General features: G+C 42.9%; 1 long non-coding RNA gene across 1 annotated transcript; it reads right to left on the bottom strand.

The window, feature by feature from the left end:
- Nucleotides 1–1,167: 1,167 nt before the first annotated feature.
- Nucleotides 1,168–20,460, bottom strand: LOC119808049. The gene is made up of 3 exons (XR_005284394.1): nucleotides 20,283–20,460; nucleotides 2,011–2,188; nucleotides 1,168–1,830 (listed from the first exon to the last, which is right to left on the bottom strand). It is a non-coding gene; the product is annotated as an uncharacterized LOC119808049 (long non-coding RNA).
- Nucleotides 20,461–25,260: the final 4,800 nt, after the last annotated feature.

The following is a 25,260-nucleotide window of genomic DNA, read 5'->3' as shown; positions in this document are numbered from 1 at the left end:
TTTTTACAGGTCTTTTGCTTACATAATATAGTTTCCAATTTTGTGTTTTCTGGGATTTCTGTAAGTATGTATTTCCTTTGCATTTCTTTGACTCCTTTTAAATGTTTGTTTGCTTTTTTTGATCCTATTCTGGTTTGTTTGTTTTCATTTTATCTTACTATTTTTTCAGATTCTTGCCCATTTTCTAGTGTGTGTGTGTGTCAGAGAGAGAGAGAGAGAGAGAGAGAGAGAGAGAGAGAGAGAGAGAGAGAGAGAGAGAGAGAGAGAGAGAAAGAGAAAGAAGAAAGGGAGTGAGGGAGGGAGGGAGGGAAGGGGGAACTGAAAGGGGTTGGGGAAGAGAAAGTATAACCAGAATATATTATATAAAAATACATTTTCTATTAAAAAAAGAGACAGATTAAGGAGAATTAGGAGTCCAAAGTTATCCTCAGCTATACAGGAAGTTCAAGGCTCTCATAAAACCTCCACATCCACCTGTCAACCCACACAAATTGGTATAAGTAGAATTTGAAGCTCTCAATCATAATTAGAACAGGTACTCTTGGTTTGTTTGGGTGGGTGCGGGGGCAGTGAAATTCTCCTGAGCGCTCTTGTTTCCTAACTTGTCGAAGCTGCAGCCACTCCCACTTTTATTCAGACTTTGGAATGTCAGACCTTAGAAATTAGGAAAATTCCAATTCATCTTACTGTCAACTTTCCCCTTCTCCTCAAGGAAGGCAGCTCAAGTCTGTAGCATGCACTGGGGCGGGACTTGGTCCTTCCTCATCGCTCTACCCAGTTGCCAAGTCCAGTCAAAGCGTTAGCATCTTGTTTTGAAGATGTTTATTATTAGAGAATTTATTTTTCAAAGGGGGACTAAGGCTGTAGCTTAGTTGGCAGAGAGTTTGCATAGCATGCCTGAAGCCTTGGGTTTAAGCCTCAGCACCAGATATAATGGTTTATGGAGGTGCAGACTTATAATTCCAGCACTTGGAAGGGAGAGGCAGAAGAACTGGAAACTCAAGGTCATTCTTGGGTATATAGTCCAACCTGGGATAGACTATGTTTTAAAAAAATTCACAGGAAAATTTTACACATTTTTCTTAATTTAAAATTTTATTTGTTGTATGGATACATGTATATTACACACACATGCACACACACACATATCTCTATCTATCTGTCTGTCTGTCTGTTTGCCTGCCTGCCTGCATGTATGTATGTATGTATGTATGTGTGTGTGTGTGTGTGTGTGTGTGTATGTATATATACATGTCAGAAGATAACTTTCAGGAGTTGGTAATCCACTTCCACCTTGTTGAGGCAGTGCTTTCTTGTTTCTTTGATGTTGCTCGCTCCAGGTTAGCTGGCCTGTGAGCTTTTCCATTCTCCTGTCTCTGCCTCCCTTCCCACACTAGGAGTGATGGAATACAGGTGTGGACTATCACAGTTGCTCCCCCATCCCATGTGGTCCACACTTAGTCAATGGCAAATTTTTATGCACCCTAGGAAGGCAGAGATTTCCATTCAGGTGTGCTCTTCTGGAGCCAATACCCAACCAAGACCTGGCATCTGACAGTTGTCTATTCTGAATGCATCCCAGATCCATAGTTATAGTTTTTATCAGGAGTATCCGTCAAAATCTCATGGATTAAGGTTTGATACCAGCTATGGTAATGTTGGCAGAAGCATTAAGAAGAGGGTCCTACATGGAGGCAGTTAGGTCACAGGTACTGAGACCTCACTCCTGTCACCCACCCTCTTCCCAGCTTCCAGGAGGCAAACTGTGTTCCTCTGTCACATGCTCTTGGTTTCATCATGTTCTCACCATATCTCCATATCTAGTAAAACCTCGAAAAAAAAAAGAACCGAAATAAACCGTTGGCATTTTACGGTAATTTTTTCAAATCTTTCTTTAGAGTAGAGAACATTGACCAACCCATCCACTCTTTTTTTCCTATCACCTACAGAGCACCTCAGTTTCATCTAGTCCCCCTCCCCCCCGGAAAAGCACTGAACTGGTCATCTTACGTAAAGTCTTGACTCCTCCCCGTTTGCTGCTCTTCTTTGTCCATGCTGGCATTGATGGGTTAGGAAGTTGAACTAAGTGAAGAATGAGAGAGACTGTGCTGGCTGCATCTTGCAGTGGTGGCTGCAGTTCACCTTTCTCCCAGATCAGTCGCAGGCTTCTCTCTTCCTGAGTGCTTATCTGGCAAAGAGGTTTTAATTAGTATAGAGAGCAAGAAAGGCTTTATTTCTTCAGGCAAGGATGCTGTCCAGAGGCGGGGGGAGCTAGTGTGTGTGCCCAGAAATGCTATACCCATCTGGAGATCACCAAGTCTGGAGGCTGAAAGGCACCCAGCCTAATTTACTCAGTCTAAGCAAAAGGAAATTGAGTTGCACCCTTTTGGTTAGTAGGGGATGATGCTATCTTCTTGGTGGTATTTTGAGTTTCAAATGGGGTCCAGTACATGCAGTGGTGCATGTACCTCTGCACCACTGTTTCCCATAAGTGACTGCAGAGCCGGGGTGATGCATTTGGGACAGAGTCAGTCAAGAGTTCTTAAATTTGTTGTCAGAAACTACTTTTGAGAATCCAGAATGGCTTAGAAATCAGCATTTTTGTTATTATTGTAGGTAACTCTATTACAGGACACCTAACATATGGAGCTGGGAAGATACCTCCGTCAATAATAAAGCATATGAGGATCTGAGTTCAGACCCACAGAATGCATGTAAAAGATGAGCACAGCATCCTGCATCTGTGACCTCAGAAGATTCCTGGAGCTCACTGGTTAGCTGGCCTAGCAGAATGGGCAAAGTTCAGGCCCAATGAGAGACCCTGCTTCAAAAACTTTAGGTCAAGAACAAACAAGATAGATAGATGGTTAAAGTCAGTTTCATCTCTCTATGTGCACCTGTGAACACACAAACAAGTACACATATCACACATACACAAATATATACAATTTACTAGAAATACATAATATACAATTTGCTATCTTAACCTTTTCTTTTTTAAGACTAGCATTTCTTTGATTTGTTTATTGTGAGCATGCATGTTGCATGCATGAGCATACATAGAGGTCAGAGGGCAACTTGTGGGAGTAGCTTCTCTCCTATCATGTGGGTTCCAGAGGTCTAGCTTAAAATGCTAAATTACATAGCAAGTGCCTTTATCCCCTGAGCCATCTTGCTGGTCCCATCTTAAACATTTCTAAATATACAACTATTAATACCATCGTTTCATCTTATAACTCTGAATATTTATACATTTACAGTGCTATGGATTGAAACTAGGGCCTTATTGTGCTAAGAAAATGGTCTACCTACACCTGAGTTATATACTCAGCCCATGGCAGAAACCTGTTACCCATTAGACATTAGCATCCTGCTCCCCATCTCCCTGTTTCTTGGCCACCACTATTCTGTTTCTTGTGCTATAAATCTTACTAGTCCAAGCACAGGGTGTTTGTCCTTTGCTGTCTTGTTTATACCATTTAACGCTTTCCCTCTTAGGGCTGATAGCATCTGACTGCGCCTCTTCCACATTTTGCTTTTCCATTCACCTGTCAGCAGATACCTGAGTTGCTGAATCTCTTGGTTCCTGTGCACAATGCCTCTGTGAACAGAAGTGTGCACATTTAGACATTAGCAAATCCATAAACTGTAAATACTGCAAGCTGAACTCCTATTTCCTTCACCGCTTACAGAAAGTCAGTTAATGTGATCTGAATACTTGCATTAGCTTTTGCATGCAACACATGCAAAAGTTAGTTTTGCTATCACATGTTGGCTATCTGATGGAACCTACTCATATTGTACTGAAGGTGAAAGGCAAAATGACTTTATGGGTCGTTTTCACGCCATCGTGAAGATGAATGATTTTAAGTTGAACTTGTGCGAAGTCAGGGACCCCCTGTTTTCAAGGTCTCTTCTGATAGGTCATTTTGACATCTGGAATTGTGGTACAAATTGTCCTCAGCCTGTACTCCGAGAACACATCACAGTGGGCTATCCTGGCCATGGGTACATCTGAACTCTGTCCTGAGACCTGTGCTCTGTGTCCCCAGTCAGTGATGTGCCTAGACATTCCTAAAAAGGATCTATTTGAATGAGAGCCTTTAATGTTGCTTCTCCAAGTGAAAAGGCAGGATGTAAGCTGTAACTACTGGCTAAGCTTCTGAAAGTAATGTTTGTCAAAGGTTACAAAATGTACGTTGCATACAGAACCAAGATTGGTTCCTTACCAGACAAGGAAAAAGTTAATATTTTTCAATAATAACCACCAAAAGCTCCTCTAACCTAGTGCCAGTCACAGGTAGGCATTCACACATGTATTTTCTTATAGATCCCTACCGCAGCCCTGTAACTAAGACATTTACTATTAATTCATTTTGTGTGTGTGTTGAAACGGACACTATTAACTTGTACCATGTCACAAAACTGGCCTGACTCAGCGCTCTCGGGACATAAATGGAGTTCGGAAACAAAGAACATTTGTAACTCTTTTGAGCAGAAAATTATAGTTGGAGAAAAGAGTAGGAGTGGCTGTTGTGAAAAGGGGCACTTGGTCCTGTTGGTGAAGAAGGGATAGCCCCATGCAAAACTGGTGAAGGCGGAGTTGAGCACCACTGTGGGCCACACATACACAGGCATCAGGGTGATAGAGTCATCGAGAGCAGAAATGGTACCCAGGGCAAGGGAGAAGAGACACCTTAGTCCTTTATAAAGATGAGGGAATGAAGGCTTCTTGGGAGGACAGGACCTCCTTGGGCTGACTGTGGACATCCCACCATAGCTGAGTAGAGACGGTGGTGCAATGGGCAGGGTAGGTTGCAGGCTGGCACTTCTCAGTGTGTTTGTCCTCTGTCCTGCCCCCTGTCACTTACTTTCCTGACTTTTGTCATCCTCTCGCACCTTGATGGAGAAGGGGAAGGACTATTATGACTACATGCTCAGGCCTGGAGAGTAGGACCCCATTCTTGGAGCAGGCAGAGTTGGCTGAGGACTGCTGTTGAGAAGTGCTCTTACTTCAGCCTCAGCTGAAGCCTTTCTCAGCCTCGGGTGACAAAGCCTAGAATATCTCACTCTGTCTGTGGTCTGGAAGGCTGAAGGCTTCCAGTGGGTCTTCCTCCCCTGTGTATGAGATACACAGGTTCTTGAGTAAAACAGGGGAATCCAGATGTTCGAGGAAGAAAACTCTCTTGTGTCCACTCAGGTGGATCCTGTGACCAAGAGGAGACAAGATGCTTATGAACAGAAGGGCTCTGTTTTTAAGAATTATTACCAGCCACGTTGTTCTTTTTATATGATGGTTTCCCAGGGTGCTGGATGCAGGAAGACAAAATGTGAGAAAATGTCTGGGCTACAGGTTTACAAATCAGCTATACTCTAACACAAGTTAAGCGCTGGAGTTCACAAATGTATGAGTTACTTTTCTTTTTGTCCTGAAAGAATACCTGACAGAATCAGTTTAAAAGAGACTTTGTTCAGGCTCCAGGCCTGAGGGCACAGTCCTTTGTGGCAGGGAAGGTGTGGGTGTAGGCACTGCAGGTGACTGGTGACATTACATCCTCAGTCAAGAAGCCAGGAGTGATAACTGCTGATGTTTAATTCACTTTTCCCTTTTTGTTCAGTCCAGGACCCCAGTTCGTGGGATAGCGCCACCCTTATTTAGAGTGGGTCGTCCCACCTCAATTAATCGTCTTTGGAAACAGCTCCCAAAGACATGCTCAGACTGTGTCTCCTAAATGTTTGTAAATCCAGTTGAGAGTCAAGATTAACCATTACAGGGCTGGAGAGATAGTTTCATTGGTAAAGCACCGAAGGCAGACAGGGCATAGACCTGAGTTTGATACTGAGTCTCCAGCATTGGGGAGGAGACAGGCAGATCCCTGGGGCCCAGTGGCCATCCAAAACAGCTGTATGGCAAGCCTCAGGGACAGTGAAAGATCCCGTCTTTAAAAACAAGGTGGATGATTTATGAGGCATGACACTGAGGTTGAGCCCAGGCCTCAACACCCATTCCAATATATGTGCATCTGCATACAGGAACACACATACGAGAGAGAGAGAGAGAGAGAGAGAGAGAGAGAGAGAGAGAGAGAGAGAGAGAGAGAGAGAGAGAGAGAGAGAGAGAGAGAGAGAGAGAGAGATCAACCATCAAAGAATATGGAGATTGGTCCTACTTAACTATGTTTAGAAGTTTTGCTGTGGAGGAGAATCTACTCCTCTACTAGGTAAAATCCCAGTAGAACTTCAAACCTCAGAACTTCTCCTGAGGTTCCTTCCTGCTAAGCATTGTTCTGACTCCTGAGGTCCCTCCAGGTGGCGTTTAGAATACAGAAACACCAAAGCAGATACAGGGTCCTCCTTTTGGTTACAACCAGCACATCAGGATAGATTAGGATTTAGTTCTCTCAGTGGATTGTAGTGAACTAAGCAGAAAGCTTAAAACACAAATGTAAGGTTCTTAAAGCAATGCTAAGCCATAGCTGTCAGATGATGCTGTCATCATTTATTAGCCATCTCCCTGGGGTAGGTTCCAGGTTCTTATTTAGAATGGCTAGCCTCATTCCCAGATGCCAGAATGCCATGAGACAAAAGGCTTGCGGATACCTATCGTATTCGTCAGGGTTCTGTAAAGCAGTGGTTCTCATCCTCCCTAACGCTGTGACCGTTTAATACAGTTCCTTGGGTTTTGGTGACCCCAGCCATAAAAATTATTTCGTTTCTACTCCACAGCTGTAATTTCACTACTGTTATGAATCATAATGTAAATAGCTGTGTTTTCTGATGGTCTTTTGGGGGTTGTAACAGTTATGAAGTAGCAACAAAAATAATTTTATGGCAGGAGAGAGGGTCACCACAATACAAAGAACTGCGTTAGAGGGTCGCAGCATTAGGAAAGTTGAGAGCCACTGGTGTGGAGGACTTTTGGAGAGCCACTCTTCTTCAATCCACATTGCAAGGCAGAGGATGCTGAGTTCTTAGGGCAGTGGGAGCAGCAGCAGCAGCAGCAGCAATAGTGGCAGTGGGGGCGACAGCAGCAGGGTAAATGAATTTGAAGCAGCATGGATGAAGTCACCCACAAGTTTAAAAGTCAAGCAAGGCAAAAGCCAAAGTCTTTCCAGTGGACATCCTTATATCCGTGCCATCGGCAAAGATGCCACCCACGTTTAGAGCAAGTCTTCTGCGTCCATTAACCTAATCAAGAAAACACCTTGTAGGCATACTCGGGTTGACCTCCTAGCTGTTTCCAGAATCAGGCAAAATGACACCCGAGATTACCCATCACAGCTGGGTGCTTCTCTTTTGAGGGCAAGGTAAAGAAAAGGCTCCAGCCTCCTGGTGTGCTCCTGCCTCTGCAGCATGGACCCTTTCCCCAGCAGCTATCATCTGGGTCCACAGCTCCATTTTTCACAGGCACCCCCATTCCCTTGTCTGTAATGGGGTGCAGACACAGCTTAGCCTTCCAGTGGCCATGAGAACCACTGCCCATGACCATGGGGTCTTCTGATGTGACACAGTGTCACTCCTCCAGGACATTTTGGGAGTTCTTACTCACAGCACACCTGGAGTTACCTTATGGGACTTGGTTGGCAAATACAGGGAGCATATTATAGCAAATGTGTAATGATTGGAGTGGCCGGCCGCTTTCTGCCACCTGGCTCCCGGCCACCAGCTAGCTTTACCCAGAGTAATTACATGGAAACTGTATTCTTTTAAACACTGCCTGGCCCATTAGTTTCAGCCTCTTATTGGCTAATTCTCATGTCTTGCTTTCCCATATTTAGTAATCTGTGTAGCACCACAAAATGGTGGCTTACCGGGAAAGATCCTAACCTGCGTCTGTCTCGGAGAGGAGAGTCATGGTGATTGCCTCATTGCCTTCTTCCTAGCATTCTGTTCTGTTTACTCCACCTACCTAATTTTCTGTCCTATCAAAGGGCCAAGGCAGTTTCTTTATTAACCAATGAAAGTAACACATGACCCTCCTCCATCATTTCTCCCTTTTCTGTTTAAACAAAAAAGAAAGGCTTTCACTTTAACATAGTCCAATTATGTATAACAGTTATCAAGCAAGAATTACAGTGACAATATTTGTATCTACTTTATCTTTTATCATAACTAAGGAAAACAATAACTATCTATCTATTCTTCAACTCCATCAAAGACTCCAGAAGGATATAATATTACCCAATTAAACAAAAATTAAGCAACTTCCAAAACTCTAGAAATGATAGAGACAGCTTGCTACCTGGACAGTCACCCAAAGTTCCTCTGTAACATTGAGGCATCCATCTTTGGCCTATAGGCCCATAGTATCCAGCAGACATTTCCATGAAGCAAGGAATTTCAAAGACAGTTCAGTCACTTTCTGCTGTGTCCTGCAGAATGTCTCACAGACTCTTTCATGAATCAGGAACCCTAAAAGACCATCTCACCTTTAGGCAAGTTTAGCAGTCCTCTCTCTGTGGGTTCTTTGTGTCCAATTTATGCAACAGTCCAGGCAAGAGCAGTTTCTTGCCCAAATGGCTATCAAACTCCATAAGGAGCCTCTTTGATGCCCCTCTTCCTCTTAAAGTACATTGGTGATGCCAGACGTGTCTCATTGTCATGAACATCCCTAAGTTATTAAAACATTAAATGCCATATTCTGTAGCCTTTGAAAGATATGAAGAATGCCTATTTAACTGAAATATATCTCTACATATCTAGAAAGTCTAACTAACATGACTACAAGCTTGATTATTATCGATGATTATCCATTAACAACCTATATTTCCTAATTATACATTATATTTTTAAATAAATTACACAATCACAATACCCTAATCAAGATCAGATGTACATATACATATAACAAAATTGACCTTAAAATACATACCAATGCAAATTATTCATATCTATATCATATCCCCCTTTAAATGTAAAAGAACATTTATAAATAATATTTGGGAATATGGACGTAGTTATCTCTCCAAACTTCTTCCTGCTGAATGGGGGCATTGTTAATCAGGTCTTTCATGGTATATAACCTGTGTGCTAGGTACATGTCAGTTATCAGTTGAGCTAAGTAATTTTTTGAGGGTGTTCACAGCAACTTTTCAGGAGGGCATGGTCTATCATACCATACTGGGATAGAAGCAATCTACAGGGTCTCATCCTCTGTGAAAACAAAAGAAGACCCTCTCCAAAGCATCATATCCTTAGACCCAAATTCTGAAATCATAATACCCTTATGATATCCATTCTGGTTTAGCTTGGCAGCCCATATAATGAAATGTCTCTGTGTACTTAGCTCCTTCACAGTCAAAAATTTTAAAGAAAACACAATAGTACAAAGAATCCAGAGTCTCTGTGAATTTTCCATTTTTACGTGCTTTATTTTTCTTTATTTCTTTTAATCTATAACTATCTGTACTCTGTCTCTTTAAAGACTTTACCCCTTTTTAAGGCATTAACTTTATTCTCTATATTTTTTTCTCTCTCCCAAGCCTACATATGTCTATCTAACACTATGACCCATTTAAAGGTCTTTTATATCTGAATCTGTCCTATTGTGATTCTGTAATTCTTTACTGTCTGGAGCGCTTCTTAAAATGCTAAGCCCTTCTTAAAAGCTTTAGCTTGCGCCACATAGGGGTAATATGGTACCGCCTGTTTCCTGCCCAGTCTAAACTTTAACTGCGCTGTTATTATGGTAATTACGATAGTTCCTGCCTGAGACCAGCACAGTTCAGCATGGCCGAGCCTCACTCCTGCCTCTGAGCCATGCCCACGGCACAGCTAACATGGTGGAGCTGCTTGTGCCTCTGAGCCATAGCACACAATGACCCCCTTTTAGGCACACAGTGAGTCTAGTTGCCATCAAACAAATCATAGCACTTTACTCCAAATGCTCCATTCAAAAGCTCTGTTTCCTGCAGGAGCCAGACAGAGATCACGATGGCTGCACAGCCCAGAAACTGGTATTTCAAAACCGTCACTTTCTAGTAGACCTGATCCCACTGCCTACACAGGCAGGAAGAGCTGAGCCACAGGTATGGTGTCACCTACTTTGTTCCCGACCCCGAGTGGGCCCAGAAATGCTCTATAGCCGGAGTTTGCACCGGTGGCAGGGCCCAGGAAGCCGTGATTTAAAATGGCTGGCACGGCTTTTTTTCTGACACTGTTGCTGAATCAGGAAATCTCTCTACAGCACACCCTAGAAAACAGCAAAAGGCTGTATTAAACTCTCTCTCTCTCTCTCTCTCTCTCTCCTTTTTAAGCTCTCTCAGGTTTTACATGAATCCAGTTTACCACGTTGGGCTTGAAACAGCCTTTGACTGAGTATTAGTCAGAGTGGCTATTTATTTATTTATTTATTTGCAGGAATGAGGGATAGATGCATTCCTCTAAGATCAGAGTCACAGTTTCCCGCCTTCATCAGTAAGTGGAGTAGGTCAATTAGTCAGGTCCCCAGGCAGGAGGTTTGAGATGCTCACCACACAGCAGTCAGTCCCTGGCACTGCCAGTGTGATAGCTTTGAAAATTCTTGATCAGATTCATCCTCCTTAGTGTGTCGGGATTTAATGCTAAATAGGAGTGAGGGTGGATAGGCAAACAAACTAAACAGAGAGTTAGTAGTCTGAACTCTATTCTGTTATTCCAGGTAACTTTGGGGAAAGTGGTCATACTTCTGAGACCCAGTTCTGCTACTTGTGTGCCAAGTGGTTCTAAAATATCTAGCAAATCAGAGCATTTGATAGACCCAGATAATTGTTGGGAAATATGTCAAACTAGTTTACACTAAGGTGTCAGTGAGTCATTAGTCCTCCATTCCCCCCACTTCCTTTTTTTTAAAGGAATCAGAAATACTAAATTTCTCAGAGTTTCTGCATTTAGATGCTAAGTTTAGCAGTTTAGACATCACTCCATCTATTGTTCAAAATAGCCATCGAAGGCAGCGATTGTCAGCTTCCAGTAGCCACCATAATTGCTACAGGTTTGGGAGTTTGTTCCAGCCCCAGAATTTGTGATTCAGGGATCTGGGATCTACGCATATACATTTCTAACTCAGTCCTGAAGAATACTTGGGGTGGGGTGGAGGAGGCCCACACTCTGAGAACCGTTGGTGTTTTGCGAGTGTACTATGACCTCCGCTTACAGATGAAGGCATGGAGAAATAAGGAGGGGAGAACTTTGATGAAAATTGATAAATGATGCAACAGGGGCTGTAAAGTTTCTTTGGACTCTGGAAGCCTTGTGATGATCTGCAGTACGGCTTCCAAGGAAAGGTCCAAATGAAAAGAAGAGTTGCTTTGGCATTCGTGATTCTTCTAGATTATGGAAAGACATTAAAATTTGTAGGATAAACTTTGCCCATAAATCAAAATTAGTAGAGTTTTGGGCTGGAAACCCCTGATGCCAGGCAGTTTATTAAGCATGTGACGTAGGGCATGGTACTTACCTTCACTGTTTGCTCACCTATAAGATGGGCACAGCAGTCTTTAGGTTTCAGCATTGTCAGTCATGTTAGAATGCAGATAACAGCACACAGAGGCAACATGCGGCACCATGCTGTCTCATGAGAGCCCTCACAGTGCTAAAATCCTGAGTTGCCCCATCCAGCATTGAATAGGGAATGTCAAGTGGAGACAAGTTTTCTAGATGGGAGACAAGTCCTCTAGATGGAGATGGGTTAAAGAGGGGAAAGCCAGAAAGCCGGAAAGACTAAATGGAGTTTAAGAGCAGGGAGGAGGTTAATGTTGGAAAGCCTGACTCTGGACATTTATTGAATGGAATGAGTCTCCTATGAGACTTAATGGGCAAAGGAGCTAACCAGACTGGTGTGTTATCATGGGCTTCAAGGACTTTAGCCTTCAATAATGTGGCAAGGTGGCAGACAAAGTTCTGCCACAGTTCTGCCCCTGACTAATCATGGAGTCAGGGAGAGTGGCTCTTGACTTTTTGTCACCTCTTGTAGCGTATCAGATTACAGGGAGTTGTTCAGTAAACCAATTCAATTCTGAGTCAGTGAGAGATTAGACCCTTGCTTGGTCATTTACTACCTGTGCTGTTTCCAAGGTGTTCTTTAATGGCTATGATAAATACACTCCGTCACTCGATAATAGGTAACGTTCCTGCTTCCAAGCTGGTGTAAGAATTCAGATAAGCAATGAAGGGCAAGAATCTGGATCAATCCCTGGGATGGATGGTGCTGCCATAGTCAATTGTTCCCTCTTTATGATCATGGTAAGTGATTTTCGTAATGACAGATAGACTAGACTAAAGATGATACTTTTCAAATTCTGGCCCTGTGACTGTCTACTAATTCATAGCATGTAGAAGTATGTTTTACTTTACAGATCAAAGTCAATTGACGGGTAGTACACGGAAGGAAGGATACCAGAGTACATACAGGAAATCAACTATGTCTGCCAGGGGCTGTGACAGAGAGCAGAGGCTCTTGCCAAGTGTACCTATCATATTTGTACTGGGTGGGTACTCAGCTGGCAACAGAGACAGAGCAACATTACCAGATATTCCGTAAGTCTCTGTAGCCTGTGTGTAGTTGGAGGCCACTCGTTTGTTCCTGGCCACCCAGACCAGAAATAATTACATAGAAACTATATTAATTAAAACGCTGCTTGGCCAATCCCTTAAGCATATTGCTAGCTAGCTCTTATATCTTAAATTAGCCCATTTTCATTGTGTTGTATTTTACCACGAGGCTTGAGGTTTACCAGCAAGGTTCCAGAGTATCTGTCTCCTGTAGTGGCTACATGGCATCTCTTTGACTCCACCTACTCTCTTGCTATATTTCTTCCAGCCTGACTATATCATGCTTTGTCATAGACCCAAGCAGCTTCTTTCACCAATGGCAATAAAACATATTCACAGCGTACAGAGGGGAATCCCACACCACCTGTGAAGATGTTTTATTGTACAGTAAAAGGATTTTGCAACCATAATGTAGACAACAGGAGTTAATATAGGGAGATTATTCTAGATTATCCATGTGGGATAATCACATAAGCCTTTAAAACCACAGAGTTCTTTCAGGCTGGAATAAGACAAGGCATAAGAAAAAGCTATGGAAATTGAAAGTGTGTCTTTGATAACTTTGTGAATGAAAGGGGTCCATAATTTTTTTCTGTAAAGAACTAGGTTGGGGCTGGGCAGTTGGCTCAGTTAGTAAAGTGCTTGCCTTATGTGCATAAGGTCCTGAGTTTAGCTCCACCTCTGAACCCATATAAATGAAAGCTAGAGGTAGTAGGTTCACACTAGTAGTCATAGTGAGATAGTAGACAGAGATAGACTGTCTGGAGCTTTCTAGCTGGCTAGCCTAATCTACTAGGCAAAGTTCCTGGCCAATGAGAAACCCTGTCACAAACAAATGGTAGATGGTACCCGAGGGAGGGCATTCAAAGTTATCCTCTGACCTCCAAATGCATTCACATAAGCACACTACCCCCACTCCCTCAACACAAAGCAAACCAGGTAGCAAACTTTTTTCCCCTTTGGAAGACATCTTGTGTTGGCCATTTATTACTCTGCCATCACAGTGCAGCCACAGACAGTATACAGATGGAAGAGAATGCCGATGTTTCAGTATAGTTTTGTCTGCAGAAGCAGATGGCAGCCTAGAGCTGGCCCACAGTGGTAGTTTGCAGACCTTGTCAATCTTCATAAGTGCTGAGGAAGCTCATTCAGAAGATGGGCCTGTGTTGGAATGTCTCCAACATTTCTCTCATGGTTAGCCTTTGCTATAAGCATTTGGCAGAAAGATTACAGAGAAAGAATGCCGCTGTCATACCCCGTACCATGAGTGCATAGTGATGGTATGATTTATGACAGATAGTCTTGACTTGGATCATCTGTCTGAAGTAGCATGTGCCAAGATTTTTCATGGTAGAGTTCCTCTTCCTCTTTCTCCTCCTTCTCCTCTTCTTCTTTTTTTGTCTTTGTCTTCCTCCTCCTCCTCCTCCTTTTTCTCTTCTTCTTTGTCATTGTCCTCCTCCTCTTCTTTCTTTCACTCATTCTGTTCTGTGTACCAGGGAAGGAAGTCATCACTATGCATAAGACACATTTAAGGACTGTGCTGTGGAAGATCCTTCAATCTCTGTGTTGCTTTTATTGGTTAATGAATAAAGAAACTGTCTTTTGGCCTGTGATAGGCCAAAAGAATAGATCTAGGTGGGAAAAACTAAACTGAATGCTGGGAGAAAGAAGGCAGAGTCAGGAGAAGCCATGTAGCCCCGCTGAAGACAGACACCCGAATTTTACCCGGTAAGCCACAGCCTCGTGGTGATACACAGATTAATGGAGATGGGTTAATTTAAGATAAGAGTTAGCCAGAAATACACTTAAGCTATTGGCCAAAGAGTATTGCAAATAATATGGTTTCTGTGTGACTATTTCAGGGCTGAGCATCCTGGAGCAAACAAGTGGCCTCCTACTACAGGACTGCCGAGTGGTTTTATTTTTCTTGTTTACTTTTCCTTCTCTCCTCTCCCAGCTCTTTTGTTTTCACTTAGACAAGATAGCATATACTAAGGTTAGCCTTGAACTTCCGATCCTCCTGCTTCTGTCTCCTAAGTGCTGAGATTATAGGCATGCTGCACCATACTTGATTCTAGGGGTGACACATTTTGTTTTTCTTTCTGTATTAGTTAATGTTCCCAATTCTTTTTTGGTCACAAAACGAGTTAAGATAGGAAGGGCTTATTTTGTCTTATAGTTTGAAGACACACTCCATCATGACAGAAGACATGGTGGCATGGTATGAGTCTGTTGGTCCCACTGTGTCAATAGACAGGAATGAGAGATAAATGCTGATGCTGAGTTTATTTTCTTCTTTTTGTTAAGTCAATGGACTTGTGTTGTCTACATTCAGGATCGGTCTTCCTTTGGTTAAATCTCACTGGAAACATCCTCAAAGTGCATTTCATAAATGTACTGTCAAGTTGACAACCAAGATTAAGCACCATACCTCCAAAAGCATGCAGTCTTTACATGGTTTATTTGCAGTCTTTCAGCTGTGTTTTTCTTGTCATTTATTAATAAATATAATCATTTGCTTATATTAGTATGGATTCATGGATGTTTATTTTACATTGCAGGTTCTAACTCATTGCTATTTTGTTATTTAAATTATTCTAGTTCTTTGACCAACGTTTTGTAGATGTGTTAAATTTGAAGTGATTTTACCTTCCTTTTGCCCAACGACTGAGGAAATTGAATAGTTTTCATACTTTTACAGGGTGCCTATGAAGTGTCTGTTCTTTGCATGTTGTCTATTGTTTTTATAAGCTTTTCCTTACTATGTTCTATGTTATTTACATAACTCACATATTAACCTTTATCAGTTATATATTCTAGTTTGAAGTCAGACATAACTTCTTTGGTAATGCCTTTTGATGAGTATAAGTTTATTTACTTTATTTTATGTACATTTATTTATATTAGGTATATTTATTATGTTTTCCCTTATACTTAACTTATTTTTATTTATTCATTTATTTATTTTGTGTACAATATTCTGTCTGCATGTATGCCTGCAGGCCAGAAGAGGGCACCAGACCTCATTACAGATGGTTGGGAGCCACCATGTGGTTGCTGGGAATTGAACTCAGGACCTTTGGAAGAGCAGGCAATGCTCTTAACCGCTGAGCCATCTCTCCAGCTTAACTTATTTTTTAAAAAATTCTTGCTATGGCAAGACCAAAAGAAAATCTGACAGTGCCTTCTAGATCTTTTACAATTAGGAATTCATTGATCAGAAACAAATTTTGCCTACAGGGTGAGTTAAGGATGACATTTCAGTTATTTGTCTATCTAGAGAATCAGATTCTCTAGGATACAGTGTTGAGCTGGCTTTTGATTCTCTACTGACTCCCAATTCTAACTTTGCCACTAAACAAATGTGTGACCTTTTATTATGACCATAAACAATTGCTGTTTCTTCTTAATTCCTATGATTCTCTCTCTCTCATTTTCCCTTTGAAGACTAAGTTCTATCATCTGGTAGGATAGGCTACCCCAGTATTCTCTCATTTGCATACTTTTTAGAGTCAGATTTTTAAGTATGCCACAAAATTCTATCTGGATTCTTATGGCTGATGCACCAAATTCCTGCATATATTTGGGGAGAATTTGGCAAGAAAATGGAATTGTCTTTTCCAAGGACATTGTGCAACTCTTTTAATTATCTTTTGTTGTTTATTTTCAGTCTCATGCAGTAACATTCAGGATCTCACCTCATTTTTTATATTTGGACTTAGATATTCTCAGCGTTTTCTTTGTTGTTATTGTTATTCTAAAGGTATACTTTCTAAAATCTAAATTTGTAGATGCTTATTGTTCGCAGGTAGGGATAGAAATGATTTTTATTTTTTTATTATTCTCCCCCCAGAAATGATTTTTAAAGCTAGCAAGTTTAGTAAGATCTCTAAGTGATTTTCATAATGAGTCTATAGACCATCATGCATTTGGACCTAGAAAACCTGTGACTTGCAAAGACGATGCTCTGTCTGTTTCCTCTGGCTTTTAAACTTCTTTCCTTTGTTAGCTAGGATTTCCAACCCAGCAATAAGTAGAAGGCTTCACAGAGGGTTTTTTCCCCCTTGACTCATTCCTGTTAGTGCCACCAGAGCTGTGTAGAAAAGAGTTCTTTCCTTTGAGATCGCAGCTAATGGACTCTCTCCCTCTTGGACCCGTGGAAATGCGACTTGAAGCAGTGGTCTTTGGAAATACAGGCTTATAGCATAAGTGGCCGTCTCCACCAACTAAGCTAAGGGCTGCTTTTGTTTCTGAAGGCATGGCAGGTCTATACCATTTAACTTGAATATGAGTTTATATTTGAATACTTAGAGGATTTCCTTAAAAAACAATAACTTTAAAAATAGCTGTTTTACCACGCAGGTGAAGAACATTTACCCCTTCTGTGACATTTTTGAGGTTCCTAACTCAGAATGTTGCATATGCAATGAGAGGGCTCAGGGAACTTCTGCCAATGTTTGTTCTGCAATGCCAGCGTGAATAAAAGCTTAACCCAACTACCTGATTCCTTAGGAAATGGGATAAAATGGAATTAATAGAACGTCAGTGTTAAAGGTCTCACCTAACCTCTAGTTCTGCCATAGCCCCACATTCTTTGTACAAGTTTCAGGCTTTTCCTGGAAGGTAGAAGCTATAAGTTGAAGGGTTCAAGGTTGCCATTTGTAGTTCAATACTGTGTTTGTCTGTTGCTGATCATTGTCCATTTTCAAGCTGCCTCTAAGACCTGACAAATTTTTATATGTTTCCAAATGATCACGAGTGGTACCCATCTTTTCCTTGTCACCATGAATTTGAGTATAGGACAGTGACTCATGAAGCAGTTTTTGGTTTAAAACCAGATAAGGTCATAATATGACCTTAAGCATTTTATTACCTTTTAAGCAAACTGCTGATTTTTTTCCCCTGATATCTTAACTGTATCTTCAAAATAAGTCTACAATAAGTCTACAATGACTTATCTAGCTTTAAAATGTTCCTGAGACGCAGAGGGTATCTTTGGCATGCATCTCATTGTTTTGGAGGAATGTGTGAGGTAGGGACCATCCTGTTTCTTCTTGCTATTTCTTGAATTGTTGATTGATGGCTTCAATCTTAGCCTTCAGGCCACAGCTTCAGTTCACTTTCACAGACTCCTGTGAGACTTAATTGATCCTTTCTTGGCATTCCTATATTTCCACAGCATTAGCTAACATCGTCTCATTTCGCTTTGCATATGATATCTGCATGAGTGACTTCACCCCATATCCAACTGAAACCTTAGAGGTACTGCTACCCTCTCCCTTCTATTCACTAATGGTACCCAAATTATTGATGTCTCCAGTGTAAAGACTATAAAACTTGTCTTTTTAGACTCCCTGCATGATACATGGCCACTAACAATCATAAATTGTCAGTAGAAGTGTATGTGGTGATGTGAAGGGGAATGGCTCCCATAGGCTCATAGGGAGTGACACTGTCGGGAGTTGTGGCCTTGTTGTAGCAGGTGTGGTTTGTTGGAGGAAGTGTGTCACTGGAGGGCAGGGTGTGAGGTCTTAGAAGCTCAAGCCAGGCCCAGTGTGATTCAGTTTCTTCCTGCTGCCTGTAGATCAAGATGTAGGACTCTCAGTTCCTTCTCCTACACTGTGTCTGCCTGCAACCATGCTTCTGCCACGATGATAATGAACTAAACCTTTGAACTATAAGTCAACCCCAATTAAATGTTTTCCTCTATAAGAGTTGTCATGGTCATAGTGTCCCTTCACAGCAACAGCAACCCTAACTAAGACAGTGTCTAGATGAATTCACTTGCCCAACAACTAATTTTGAGTGTCAGATAAGCGCTAGGTACTGTTTAGGATGGTGCGACCCTGCAGTGGCTCAGACCCATTAAACCTCCATTCGCATTCTGCTCGCATTCTCCCGGGTAAGAATGAATGGGTTGGAAAACTGGTGCCCAGAGAGGATTTGAAAAAAATAAATCAAAGCTCTCAGCAAGTAGCTAATGCATCTCCCTTGCTTTATCATCCCAGAGCAGCTTTCCCCAGGTGCTAGCGGGATGAATCAACCAAAGGCAGCCAGACTGGCTTAAAACTAATCAGACAGGGAGACTATACTGAGAGCTTTTCACAAATGGGCAACGGACCCAGTGTTATTCATTTAGGGGCACCTCTCTGTGGCTGCTGTCACGATGTAAGAAACACTGCCACATAATCTTGTCATGTTGACAGTCCTGCATGGGGAGGTCCTTATCATTGTGTCTCAGCCCCACAGTGGGAACTTTGAGTCTGTGTTGCAGAAAAGGAGAATTTAAAACCCCAAATGGCAGAAACAAGAGTTGTGATGGCTCACTCTCCAAATCAGGGTCTCCGTTTGGGATTTAATCCTTTCTCTGGCAAGTTCGGAGCCTGGGATGCCTAAAATAGGGCTATTATTTCAAAATGTTTTGAAACAGCGGACTGAATTGTCCAAGTAATAGCTTTTGTAATCTAGAGCAGTGGTTTTGGACTTTATTTTTAGGAGAGACACTTTCGATTGGAATGAAACCTTATGCGAAAGCCAAAGTTGTAAGCCAAATTAGCTCATTTGTTCAAACGTTTCTCTAGCACCCATCAAATGCCCCACACTGTACCCGGAACTTTTGTGCACAGCAGTGAGCCAAAGGAAACAAAGTCTGATTCTCAAAGAGTTTCCATCCAACGTGCCTCAGTAAATAGCAGCAGGGGCAACAATGGCCAGAGCCATGTGAAGGGATTAAAAAAAAAAAAAAAAAAAAACAAAAACAAAAACAAAAAACAGGAAATAGGGGAGAGAAGATCAAGACTGGAATTATATAAGTGCCGATTGATTAGGAAAGGCTTCTTTGATAAATTGCAAGGAAGGAAGCTTTAGTATAGCAGGGAGAGAAGCATAGTAGGCAGGAAGGCACATACAGGGTCTGAGGGAGGTAAGTACAAGCAGAGGTTCAGGAATAACGGGCCATCCAGCTCTGCAAACAGAGGGTGCAAGGGAAAAGTGAGTGTGAGAGGTGCTGAAGAGTCTGAAGAAAACATAATTTCTGAGTAAGGATTTCTGGACTTAAAAAATAATCCCGAGTGAAGAGTCTGGAGAGAGGACTCCGTCGGGGAAGCACTTGCATTGCAAGCGTGAGGCCTTGGATTCAGACCTGGGTACCATGTAAAAAGCATGAGGTCTTGGATTCAGACCTGGGTACCCATGTAAAAAGCCTGGTGCAGAGCGGTGAGGTGCTCAGCAGATGGAGGTGTTGGTCACAAAGCCTGATAAACCAAGTTCCATTCCTGGGACCCATGTGGTAGAAGGAGAGAACAAATTCCTGCAATTGTCCCCTGACGTCTGCTTGATGCTGTGGGCCCTCTAACAGCCAGCTTCCTCTACCCTTGCACTGCCATATCGCGCACACAATAAATCAACAAAAATATATTCAAAAAAATGTAAAGCTGGGTGCAGAAGTGCATGCTGGAAACCTCAGCTGGGGAGTGGAGACAGGCAGATGCCTAGGGCTCACTGACCTGCTAGTCCAGCCAAATGGAAAGTTCTAGGTTCAGTGAAAGACTGCATTTCAAAAACAAAAATAAACTTGGAGAGTAGCTGAGGAAGATACTTGATGTGGACCTCTGGCCTCTGCAAGCATGCATTTATGCATGAACTCATATGCACATGTGCTCATACACATTGCACACACACACATACACACACACCTGAGATTATTGGAAATTTGAGCAAACAGACATAATCTGACTTACATTTTAACTTACCTATCTGTAGTCACTGGAAGACCACATGGGCGCAAGCGTCCTGATTGGAGCTTGTGACATGCCTGTGCTGATTGCTGCTCTGTGAATTAAGAAGCAGAGTAATCAGGTAAAAGTGGAGCTAGAAAAATTGCTGGAGCTAGGAGGAGAGAGCAAAGGTACCAAAGAGCACTTGGGCAGCATGGGAGAGTAAGCGGAAGTGAGAAAGATTGCCAGGCAGTACAAAGTGCTGGCCATGAATTAATCATTTGCAAACCTGAACTTCAAGGGACACTGGTCAGAAGGGCAGTGAGCTTTTCTTCCAGCCTGAGTTCAGGATTAGTGGACATACTTAACCCCCACCAACTGTTGTACAGAATCAGGAAGAGTATATGGCTTTCCAGACACCCATCCCCTAATTTCAGAAGAAAAAAGTGGATTGGGTGAGGAGGAGAAGGGAGTAGGAGAGTTAAAATGATGAGTCATTGTATCTACATTGGGTGCAGAAGGGATGGAGAAATGAGAAAGAGGAGTAGCCATAAGAAGATCCTAATGGGGGTACAGAACGTGGGTGAGACATGACAGAAAACATTAGCAGAAAGGACGAGCAAAAAACATGTGATGGGACAGAAGGGTCAAGAATAAAGACTGGGGAGGATCCAAGTGACTCCAGTGTTGCAAGCATGAATGCATGATCCAGGTGAGGAAGGAAGTGGAAGAAAGCCAGGACACAGGAGGAGACAGAGTCACAGGGAGCATCATGCCTGGGAAGCCTATTAAATCAAGAGTTGAGACAGGAGTTGTCTTAGTTTGAGTTTTTGTCACTGTGAAGAAACACCATGACCACTCTTATAAAGAAAACATTTTATTGGGGTGGCTCGCTTTCAGTTTCAGAGGTTCGGTTCATTATCATCATGATGGGAAGCATGGAGGTGTGCAGGCAGACGTGGTACCAGAGCTAAGAGTCCTACATCCTGGTTTGCAGGCAACCGGAAGTCAGCTGACACATTGGGTAGTAGCCAGAGCCTAGAAAACCTCAAAGTCCACCCCCACAGTGACACACTTCCTCCAACAAGGCCATATCCACTCCAACAAAGTCACACCTCCTAATGAGATTATGGGGGCCATTTGCATTCAAACTGCCACAGGAGTGAAGTTCCAAATAAAAACAGCAAACCTGGAAGTCTGTTTTCAAGGCAGGTAGAAAGAGCTGTGGGTGAGAACCTTCCTATGATTAAAGGAAGACATTCTTTCTTCTGTCTCTCCTAAGTAAGTGGAGTGATTTAGCAGGGAAAATGGAATCATGGATCACACAAAAAACCAAGTTAATCATCACTCACTTTCCTATTTACTTCTGGGGACACTATGAAATACCCAACATTTCCTCAAAAGATAGAAATAATCCAAGTTGAGCGAGCAGTAATATTTTGAAGTCAAGTTTTATGAAAAATGTTTTGGGGGTCTGAGTACATGACTTAGTTAATAAATTGTTTGTTGTGCAATCATGAAGACCCGAGTTTGGATAGCCAACATCTGTGTGAAGTCTGGCCTTGTTGGGACTCCATAGCCCCAGGGTTGGGATGGGATGGTAGAGATAGGCCAATTCCAGGAGTTTACTGCTCATCTAGCCTCACCAAATTGGCGAGCTTCAGGTTGAATGAGATACTCTCCCTTAAAAAATAATGTGAACCCAGCCTTAATACTAGGGGAGGTGCTTATTCTTACTGCAACTTGATACACCTTATTTTGCTGTTATCCACGGGAGGTCTGCCCTTTTCTGAATAGAAAAGGAGGTGGAGTGAATTGGGGAGGGGCAGAAAAGAGATAGGGGAACTGGGAGGAGAGGAGGGAAGGGAAACTTTGGTCTGGATGTAAAATAAATAAATATTAAAAAATAATGTGGAGTGACTAAAGAAGATATCCAATGTTGGCCTCTGGACTACACACACACACACACACACACACACACACACACACACACACACACCTGTCTTTCCATATGTATACACAAACATGTATAGACATGAATGCTCTACTGCATTTCCATACGTACACACAATACCACCTACATACACATGTGCATGCATGCACGCACGTGCACACACACACACACACACATACACAAGCCCATGTTTTGAACAAATGCATTCATGGTCAATGTCTTCTCTGTGCCTATTGGTCTCTTTCCTTGTCAGCTGGGACATTCTGATCTGTCCCTTCTGTTGCCATTTATATGCATTGGACATACCAAGACTAACACCCCAGGCTTTAAACTCTAGATAATGCCTGTCATTGAAGACACTGGGGCGGGTGTGTGCCTGTGCTCCAGCAACGGATATCTGATCTCGGTGTTGGGTCTCACACACAGGGTTCCAGGAACTTTGGTTGTCACTCTTTGCGCTGTCTGAATAGATAGACTTCTGGTTGGCTCTAGACTTCTGCTCCCCTCAGCATTCCACATGCTGGCCGTACTTCAGGACACTCACACTTTTGGTTCCATCAGCCACAGACATGTCATGAGAATGAAAGAAGAGAGTAGAGACTGTAGCACCCAACGGTAGTACAATGTTCCTGGGGGGGAAGGAATTCTTTGGAAGTTATCAGGTTTCATGAGCACATGAAATGAGTGACATATGTTATGCAATGTAAGTCACGGTCCTAATTGCTTTAAGATGGTATAACACATATTCCTCATCAAAGAAGCAGTAAGATAAAACAAGAAAAACCCACGTTTCAGCTGTAGCAGGTGCCTTGACTAGAATATTTATATTTCCCCCCCTCCAGCTGACTTTGACAAGTAGTAACTCTGTTATCATAACAAGGTCAATCTGTCTCATTTTTACATGCACACTCTATTCCCAAGAGGGAAATTTGTGGACAGACACCTTTCTCTACCACTTCCTTTCAGTATCTCCCTTCTAAGACTCCAGTAGGATTCTAGCCCCTTCAGATAGTGCTGTTGGAAATTATCCTCTTCTGCTAAATACCCCACTGTGCAGGTCCATGTGGCTGATGCACTTCCTGATTTATCTCTTGTCTTTTCTGTTGTTTTTGTTCTTGAGATGTCCCAGACTCAGTACATGCTTCTGGTGGGCATAGCCTGCTCATGTATGCTTTCTGTCCTTCTGAGATCCAGGGAGGTCACAGAACGGCTAAAGCAGATCCACCGAATAGTCTTTGCCTGAACTGTGGGTACTTTATGTTTCTGATACAGAGAGAGTTGTGATAAGTTCCTTTGTTCTCTGCTGACACTAAGGAGGTGGTAGAAAGCCTGGCCTCTGGAAGAGCTGTCATCTTACCATGGCACCTAATGTCCCTGGGTACAATGTTCTTAATATAAACAAGGGAATGATATCAGCTCTCACCTCACAGGGTGGTAAGGAGGACTAGACTATAATCTAGTTGATAATCATGGGCTGCATGTGCACATGAACTTGTGGAATGAGCCCTTAGTATACATCTGCTATTATTAGTGTGTGGTCCATCTTTCCATAGTTCTTAATTGACTTCCCTTTCCGGGTCAAATAGCCGGGCAGAGTTCCCAGTCTCACGATAATGATCTTTATCGTTGTTGTGTGCATTTCAGTTCGAGGTACTCACAGCTCACACTCCTGGCTAGAGGTGAGTCACCACCTCTGGGGTTAAGGCCTGACTTTGCCGTGGTAGCGGCAGCAATGTTGGATGGTTTAGAATGAACCTTCTCTACTCTCCCTTGCCCTCTCTCAGCGCTGGTGCGGCCACATATGGTGGTGCAGGTGGTACCCTGTCAAGAGCGAGCAGGTGCCATCCACACTGCAGTCTTTGGGCAGCCCCTCTCCCAGCTCCTTCAGTGTACTGCTGCCCACTGCCAGATGGTGGTGCACCTGCTCACCCATGTCTTACGAGGTTAGCGCTGCTGTTCTCATTTTAAAAGTAAGGAAATTGGGTCTTCGGAGATCTTTTAGATCTAAAAAAAAAAATGTAAAGAAAATGGTCTTACAATAAGTCGGTGACTGCTTCTCCTAGTCGGCGTATTTTGTCGGTTGCCAGGAAATTGCCCTGGAGGGAAGCAAACAATCCATTTCAGACTGTTTGCCTTCATTGCATCTTTTCTTCCACTCCCCCACCGTGAGAGATGGAAAATCCAATAACTAATAAAGAGCACCGTAAAGTCTGCTCCCTTTGTCGAAGGGATTTAATCACTGGGGTGAACACAAATATTTGTGCAGCCCATGAGAGTGTGAGTCAGCTTGAGGGTGCTTCCATGCCCTAGGGCTCCTCACAGGCAGGAGGGCTTGTGGATGGCTGGGCAGCTTGGAACTGGGTGGTGGGAGCAGCAATCCAGAAACTCAGTAGTTTCCAGCTGGGTCCTGAATGGGACACCCACTAATGTGTGGGGTCTCCAGCCCAGAGACGTGTTTATCCATACACCTGGGATGCAGATGAAGGCTCAGACAACTGCCAGGTAGCCCACTCCCAAGGGAGTGTCTGCCTGCACAAAGAAGCTCTAGCTTTAAAGAAACCTTCTCTCCTGTCCACAGAGCCTTCCAGTGGGGTCCACCAAGGCTCAGCAGTACAGAACTGCCACTTTCCCCTGCCATGGGCTCCACAGCACAGCTTCTTTCCAATTAACCACTGTAGTGCAGTTTCTAAAACAGCTGGGAACATTCAATGGTCTTTGTCAGACACAATTGCCCCAAACAACATGAGCCTCAACCACAGCCACAACAACAACAACAAAGTCACTAAACTTTTTAGCAAAGCCCCCAAAGTCTCCGTAGCCCACACCTGATCCACCTTCTCCTCCTAGCTCACTTTTCCCATTCTCCAGAGCTGCAACCTGACTATACCTGCAGCTGAGTGACTGTGTGCCGCTCTGACTGTGCAATCCGACTGTGCCTGCACCTGACTGACTGTGTGCATCACTGACTGTGTATCCCTCCAACTGAGTGACTCTATGCAGCTCTGACCGTGCACCCCACTGACAGTGCCTGCACCTGAATGACTGTGTGCAGCTCTGACC

This window comes from Arvicola amphibius, chromosome 2 (assembly GCF_903992535.2).
Source record: "Arvicola amphibius chromosome 2, mArvAmp1.2, whole genome shotgun sequence".
In the NCBI taxonomy this organism is placed as follows: domain Eukaryota; kingdom Metazoa; phylum Chordata; class Mammalia; order Rodentia; family Cricetidae; genus Arvicola; species Arvicola amphibius.
Note: the sequence above shows the minus strand (reverse complement) of the source record. Positions and strands in the feature narration are given on the sequence as shown.